The sequence below is a fragment of the Euphorbia lathyris genome, chromosome 4 (genome assembly GCF_963576675.1).
Source record: "Euphorbia lathyris chromosome 4, ddEupLath1.1, whole genome shotgun sequence".
NCBI lineage: Eukaryota > Viridiplantae > Streptophyta > Magnoliopsida > Malpighiales > Euphorbiaceae > Euphorbia > Euphorbia lathyris.
Genome location: NC_088913.1, coordinates 87,663,720 through 87,672,549, shown reverse-complemented (window position 1 = coordinate 87,672,549; position 8,830 = coordinate 87,663,720). Strand labels below are relative to the sequence as shown.

The 8,830-nt window shown below is 34.8% G+C and overlaps 1 long non-coding RNA gene across 1 annotated transcript; it reads right to left on the bottom strand.

Annotated features, from left to right (window-relative positions):
* Positions 1–969: 969 nt before the first annotated feature.
* On the bottom strand, positions 970–4,160 carry LOC136227365 (uncharacterized). Its single transcript, XR_010688029.1, has 3 exons — positions 3,489–4,160; positions 2,813–2,940; positions 970–2,734 (listed from the first exon to the last, which is right to left on the bottom strand). It is a non-coding gene; the product is annotated as an uncharacterized lncRNA (long non-coding RNA).
* Positions 4,161–8,830: the final 4,670 nt, after the last annotated feature.

The window sequence follows — 8,830 nt, the reverse complement described above, 5'->3', positions numbered from 1 at the left end:
GATCGTTCACTTTCTTCGCTGGATATTTCTTCTTCGCTACTAGAACTCGAATTCCTGGCACTTTGTAATTTCTGCAGCCTTACTTCTTTGCGAAATCTCCGAGCCAGTAATTCAATTTCTGATTCAAAAAGAAGTTGTTCTGAATTGTTGGACCTGATCATAAAAGAAATCAAATCAAATTAGATTATTCCCCGGCAACGGCGCCAAAATTTGATGAGTGCCGAATCCACCAAAAATAATCCCAACTTTCCCTAAACGAATAATTTGTAATAGAGCAAGTAGAGGTCGAACCCAAGGGAATAATATTGATTTAGAACTTCTAACGACCTAACAAAATAATTAAATGGGGGGTTTAAAATTGTTGAGTTTATTAAATTAAAGATAGCAAGTAAAAGATCAAATAAAGCAAAACAGGAATTTATAATGGTTTGTGAATAATATTTGGGCGAGTTCGGTTAAGGGGAATCGCGGGATAATTCATTCGTTAACGATCATTGACAGACAAGGTTATATTCTCATGTTTTTGCCGGGTCAGTTTGAATGTTCTTCCTTAATAATGAACTAATTAAGCACTACAAATAACTTGTTCCTAATCAATAAACAATCCTATCTCAGCGCCTAGGATTTAATTTACTGACAGCTTTAAGAAACAGAAGAACCTGATCTTAGTTAATCGTCTCTCAACGTCGGCGATTATAAACTAACTTATCTGTTCATTCGACTTAGATAAGCCTAACTTGATTCGTGTTAATGTCACGTGGAATACGAATTCTGGTTTGTCAGACTTGGATCCGTTCTTCCAAACACGAACCTAGCTTGGTTCAAATAGTCAGTAGCTACTTAGTTCGGTTGTCCTAGGTGAAACTCTAATAAATCGAATCAGTCTAATGATTATTCAATCTAATAAACGATCCTGCAGTAACCATTCATGGAACAAATAATCAATTAAGAATAATACTCTGAACACAATGAACAAATAAACGACTTAATAAATGAGAAGAGTGAAATACAACGATCTCACGATAACGGAGAAGAATCCCTTGAACTATCCCTTAACCGGAATTAAAAAGTTAGCTTTCAATAGCCATGAACGTATATGTTTTTTTCTGCTGGAAAATAAAATGTAAAAAACTTGATTCTGAACTTGGAAAATCTGCCGTTCTTCAGTCTATTACGGCTCCTCAAAATAAGGAATTAAAATCCCTTCAAATTAGCTCTAGAATCCTCCTTCAAATTTGAAATTGATTGCCTCCTCATTAGTCTCCTACAAATTCGTGCTTTAGCTGAAAGTCTTGTTCTCAAATTGTCCAATCCGGATCAGGAAAGCAATCCTATTCGAACTAGGAAACTGTCAGCCCGTAACTGCCTTAGTCTTGTGCAAGACTAACTCTGGCTCAGACCAATATCTGCTCAATCAGCTCCGGATCACGACCCGACATCAGCTCGGCCCAAATTAAGCCCAATTTGTCTCCATTTAGTCATCATTGGCCTGTAGAGATGGAAATACCAAAAACAAACAATAAAACCCGCAAAAATAACAAAACACGATAATTATAAAGCACAAAAGCGGGGTAATTTATTGTTGAATTATGCACTTATCACTAACTATATGTATCATTAAGCCCTAATTCATAAAAACCCAAAGTCTCCAATGAAAATGAAACTAACTATATGTATCATTAAGATATTTCAATAAAATCAAAAGCTTTCACAGTCACCAGTCTTACATTATTCCTTAGCATTAGTTTCACCTATTGTCCATCCGCAAACGACAACAACAAATCCTTAATCCTGAAATGATTCGGGACTAAGGCAAACAAACAAACAAAAATGATAGATATAGCAGGTAACCACAATTAAAACATATTGAATCTAGAACACCTTCTAATGTCTCACGAGAATCCCAAATCACGTGATCATTTGTTGATACTCGACGATAACGATAAACTGATCAAACTCTATACTGCAATGTATAGTCATTACCTGATCTAATTCTAATTGAATTTAATATAGCAAGCAATCGAACATAGTTATTAGAACTTGAAGGGGGTCCTGGAGCCAATGAATATATCCAATAAATCAATTACTACCCTTAAGGAAGCCGTGTTTAAAAAGGACCAGCAAATGAATAGTTGAAGAAAAAAGTTGAAATTTCAAAAATGGCGTTTACTGCAATTTCACTCCTCCTGATACATTCCATAAATATAAGAAGTGTAGACAAGGACATATGAGAATCAAAAGTTGCAGGCACAGGGTACAAATATATCCCACCAACACCAACATAACAAGTAGAACAAGTAGAGATTAATATCAGCTAATAAGATTTGAAATCATAAAAAAACATAAATCAGTTGCAATCTCATCTATTAATCTTCCTTCCCACAAATATCTGATTAATACAAAACAATGTCCAAGAAAAAAAACAGGATAATGCTCTACTTTTCACTATGAGAGTCCAAATCAATATCAGAAAATGAACAAAGTAGGCTAGGCTATTAGGCTCTGTGAGTTATATGCTGTTATTTGATTATTGTATTGTAAGGAAATGGGGGGATTTAGGCTATCTATAGCTGTTTCCATGGCTTCCTTTCTTATGCTTTCATTAGCTGAATATTACTGACCAAGTTTGTTTTGCATAATGTTCCAGTTTCATGTGTCCTAATTTTCCAGTTTCAAGTACTTGAATTATGCGTGCTTTGGTAACAATTGTTGGAAAGATATCCACCCATTTACCCTGCATAATCAAAAGAAATTTCTTGATTTGAATCCTTGCATATATAATGAGAACTGGGGCTAATTCTCACTTACTTACCAAATCTAGGAACATTTCAACCAATGTTATTGCATCTATTGGCACAGTTCCTGAACTCTTGGATGATTCCATAAGTTCATTTCCCAAAAATTGATATGTTTAGTCTCAAGGTTGAGATCCTTGCTTAGCTGCAAAAGAAAAATTCCACTCAAAATCCATTGCCAAGCAACTTGTTTCACCAAAAATCACCATAAAACGTGATAAAGATATGCAAAACATTTATTCAAGTTATTGAAAATTCGTAGAAATACCTTATTAGGAACCATGTTGAACAAATAGGAATGAGAATGAAGAGGCATGGGTTGAAGAATCATGACCCGAAACATTTCATACGAGTTTTCAGAAAATCTCGACTTCCGAAACATTTTGGAAACTTAAAACGCTTTGAAATCAAAATTCTTGTGCAGCGTTGGTCTCAGCTAGTGATAATTTCTGTGCTTTAGTCTTCCATAATAACACAAGACATTTTATTAACTAAAAAACAACTATTAAAATCAAATAGTACTTTAACGAAAAGACAATGAAATATATATGAGAATTCAAACATCATTTAGTTATAGATACTTATATATACTTATACAATGCTCAAACAATCATACTTGATGTTTCTACTGAGAAACAAGTGCAAGAAAAGTAGAAAGAAAAATAGAAAAGACAAGAGGAAGTAGAAAATTACCCTGTAGACAGGCGGAACTGCAATGACACTGCAATCAAAGATGAGAAGAAATTGGCGGTTTGCATAAACTCGAAGTGTTGCAGAGGTGTCTCCGTACCTTTTGCTGGTACAACCACACTTAACTTCAATGTAATCACAACCACACTTAACTTTAATGTAATCACTTTCTCTAGTGTATCCAACCATCTCTTTTAGCTTTGTTTACATCGCCAAGCTTGCTGAACAAGCCGAGCGCTATGATGATATATTCCCATCTGCTCTTTTTCTTTCTGTTTGACTACTGAGAAAACTCAACTTGAAAAGCTATAGTAATCTAATTTCCAGTTAAAGCGAAAGAAAACGCAACTTGAAGAGCTATAGTAATCTAATTTCCAGGAACTAATAGCTACGGAGTAAATATTTCATGAATTAATGTAGAAATGGTGGATGCTATGAACAAAGTAGCTTGCAAACTGCTCAGAAATAGCTGCCCCGATTTAGCCCGGATTTTTGGGTGATTTTGTATGGGTTCATGACTATCAGTTGATCATCGACTTAATCGCAATCGCATCTATCAGCAGCACAGCGAGTTTACACAGATCTCCGGCGAGATAGAGGAGCGGGTATAGGACGGCGGAGAAGGCCCGCCCCTCAAAACTTCTTTCGATACAAACGAGTGAGGTAGGTCTTGAATTTGTAGGTGTAAGAACAGAGTGACACCTCACATCTTGATCTGTCAAACTTATCCGATTTTCATTTTTTTTATTTCTTTAATATTTAAAATCTATTTATTACCAATTATTATATTAAGTACACTAACTGCATTTTTTTTGAATCAATTAAATTAATTAATGGGCCGAATCGGCAAGAATAACATCGATAAGGAATGGAGGTAGACATGCCCACTCCCTATGAATAGACTCCGACACAACCGCCCTAGCTAGTCTATGGGCCGCTATGTTTGCTGAACGTTTAACAAAAGAGATTGAAATTGAACCTAACTCTGGTAATAAAACTGAAATAAATGAAAGAATATCAGATAAGTAAGAATTGTGAAATTGCTGACTCTGGAGAGCTTGAACGATAGATAGACAATCCGTACGGATGTCTATATTCTTGAGGTTATGGTCTTTTATCCATGATAACGCTTCCTTCAGGGCTAATGCTTCTGCTATTACTGGTTCGTATAGACTGTCTAGAGCTCCATGAAATGCGTAGATACAACTCCCTGTAAAATCCCGGATGATGAATCCAACTGAACTGTAACCTGCTTCTTCAAATAATCTAGCGTCGACATTACAGGCTAGGAAGCCTTCCCCCGGGTGACGCCACGTCGACAGAACTGCTGCTACGGATGCCTGCTGCTGGTATAGACGCGTTTGCTGTGTTATTTTCCACTCCCTCAGTTCGTTGCGAATCCGTATCATCACCCCTCTAGCACTGCTTCTGGCCTGATTCCAAACTACTTTGTTCCTGTACTTCCAGATTTCCCAAACCCCCACTACTACTTCCCGTGCTGCCTCTCCCCTGCTGTTAATTAAAACACTTTTGAACCAAGATAGAAAGTCCTCAATTAAAAACATCCTCTCGTCACCAAATAGTAAAGCCCAAACTTCCTTAGCAAAATTGCACTCGATCACTAGGTGGTGTTCTGTTTCATTCTCCATTCCACAAACTGGGCAGGTATTCTGCAGGCTACTATGTTTTAGTGACAAATTATGCATTGTAGGTAGTACCTGAGACAAGATTCGCCAAATGCAATTCTTTATCTTGGGAGCTACATCTAACAGCCATATATGTTTCCAGAAACTTTGTGTACCTGCACTTTCTTCGACAACTTCACCGATACTTAACCTGTAACCACTTCGTACAGTGTAATTTCCTCGCGCCTCTGGTCCCCAAAACCACCAATCCTCCTGTGCTATGCGAACTCTCGAAATAGCTAATATAAGTTTTTGGTCTCGGTGGTTGAACGATTGCTGTATCACGTTTCTGTCCCATTTTCCGTCTTCGTCGATCAGATCACGAACAGTTCCCGTGGGGAGATTAAAGTCAATCGGACTAGTAGGCTTAGGATTTAATCGATCAGGTAACCATGAACTGTCCCAAATTGGAATTGACCCACCATTCCCAACTTTATTCCTCAACCCTTTTAACAGCAAGTCCCTTCCAACTAGTATGCTTCTCCAGATGTACGACGGGTTATGCCCCAGAATAGCTTCTTGAAAAGGAAGATGTGGAAAATATTTAGCTTTTAAGACTTTAGCCATTAGAGAGCCTGGCTCCTGAATAATTTTCCATCCCTGTTTCGCCAGTAACGCTAAATTGAAGTGCTTGATGTTTCTGAACCCCATACCTCCTTGGCATTTTGGTCTACTTAGTGCTGACCATTGTTTCCAGTGAATGCCAGTATTGCTTCCTCCCGAAGCCCTCCACCAAAATCGATTCAACATCTTACTTACATCATCATAGAATTGTTCTGTCATTTGAAATACACTCATGATGAAAGTCGGTATGGATTGTAAAACTGCTTTAATAAGTATCTCTTTTCCTGCTCGGGAGAGAAATCTTTCCTTCCAATTGTTAATGCGATTCCATATCCTTTCCTTAATGTGACTGAACGCTTGCGCTTTACTTCTCCCCACCGTGATTGGGGCTCCTAGGTACATGCTATCACACCCGACCCTAAACGACATCCATCGGCATCGGGCGTGAAATAGAAAGATCATAATCAATACTTAGGAGTCTCCAATTTAACCAAATATCATAATATCATATTTATTTATTTATGTTGGCCTTCCTCTCCAATATATATTCTAAAATAATTCATATTTCTACTACATTAGTCATTCGAGGACCTCAATATATATTTGCAAACTCCATTATATTACAACTGAAATACCAAAGTTTTAATCATAATTCTAACAATAAGCAGCCAACTTCCAAACCTCGCCTAAACAGTCGGTAACCTTCTCTATATCATGTACGTTATCACCTAAAAACATTAAAACATTTAAAAACGCGAGAAAAAATCTTAGTAAGAAACTATCAGCCATAAAAACCAACTTTACTAACATAGTTATATATATACATTTATAAAGGGATTGAATCAAAACCTTATAAAATATACTCAAAACGAATCAAAACAAATAATCAAATAAATGTTTTATCAAACCAACTTGTAATCAAATAAGTGTTTTATCAAACCAACTCGTAATCAATCAAACGTAAAACCTTATATCAAAATCAATCATAACCGAAAACATAATCCAAATGAACTTAAAACATTGTATCCATCCTCGAGTTTCTCCCCTTAAGTATCAATCCATAACTACATATATAGTCGAGACGTCTCTTAACATTGCCTATCCCATATGGTCTTACCCAACACTTCGCTGCCATACCCAATAGGTCTTCAGACTGTGTACACAGGCCATGTCCCTCACTGAACATGGTCTTCAAATATAAAACCACCGATCCGGATAACTCTCGATGGATATAAAATCATAAAATCATAACGTACTCAAATTTCCTTTCACAATCAAATTCTAAACTATTTCATAACCATAAATCATTTGGCTTCAATTAGCCTTTTTGTATCATAAAAATCATATTTGGACTTCAATCCAAAATAATAACAACAATAACCGCAACAGATTTCTCAATCCAAAAACAATTCGTAAGAAATCATCAAATTCATTTTGTTCAATATAGATATATATTGAAACCAAAAACATATATATGTATATATGTAAATCAACCAAATTAAGCCTTAAATCAACATAATCAAGTAAAATATGAACTTCACAAAGAAGCATAGTCAATAGCTTCATTTGAACCATAATTTCACAATAAAAAGCAAAATCATGAAAAATCTCAATTTTACAAAATTCCTGCATAACCTTAAAATATCAATTTCTGAAACTTCTTTGATTATATATATATATATCTATATACATAAAACTCCAAATATAGTTGATAGTTACTTACCTTGGCTACTAATCGAAGAAAACAAACCCGTTCAATTCTCCTCTAACTTCTGTCTAAGACGTTTCCCTCCAACCACTGCCGAAACTCAAAAACTCTTCGATTAGGACTTAGATCTATACATAAGGATGCTATGGTTCCAATTTCGAGTGATTCGGACGGTCGAATCTCCGTAAATCAAAGAAACGGTGGAGAAACGATCGAAGAACGATGAATTGGCAGAACAGAAAAAGAAACAGAAAAAAAAGAGATCATCATCGCCACCTCTTGGAAGCTTTGGATTATATATATCCAAATTTGACAAATATCACATTTGATCATCCATCTTTCTATAATCTTTTAAAAATTATCTTAAACTTTTAATTTACACCTAAAGCCATCGAATTAACCTCAAACTTTTCCTATAACACCAAATTAATATCACAAACCTAATAAGTATAATATATATTAATATCAAAATAGAAATTCTAGAAATTTAGGCACGGACGTGACAATTCTCCCCACCTTAAAAAATTTCGTCCTCGAAATTCACATTCTCTAATCTAAATTTTGTTTCCTCAAATAATCTCCAAGCTCATGAAGTGATTTCTAATTATCAAGATTCTCCATAATCATCATAGGACCACAAATTCTAATGTTTCCCTCCATTCACTTCATCATTTATCCATATCCACATCACTGTAACAATTACTTATACATAACTCTTAGTAACTCTCAATTGCAACCTAGTTAATTCCATTACCATAATCCACAATAAAACTTCAAATATCATTAATATCTTCCTAACATACACCAAATCTCACTTTAATAAATTTAAATCACAATTGATTCCATCAATTGCATATATATCAGATATATTTCACCTATCTCCAAGTTCTACAGACTTCAAAAATATCACTTTTGAACCGCTAATATGTACGATATTATATTTTTCTTAAACTTCAAATAATTTGAATCAATGATTTGGATCAGCATATAATCTTACTTCATCATAATAATAATACTTATATCTATAATTTTTCACTTCAATCATTATTCGTATCATAATCTTCACTCATCATCATCAATCAAATGGAAACCTCATTATTATGATACAATTTCATATCAATAAGAGTCATTTCATAAACTCTTAATATCAACATCACTTTTATAATTTTCCATTTGACTCCTTAAAATCAATTAAGCTAACATGCTATTTTTTTTCACCACTATGTATATCATTTATCAATCTAAGGAAACTTCAATCTTTTCTCCAAACTATATAATCAATAAATATAGAGTACCTAAATTACGATAATCAATGTTTTTTTTATCTTCTCCAAATTCCAAATAATATCTTTACACCCATAAAAGTCAATAAATCTATAATATCATTC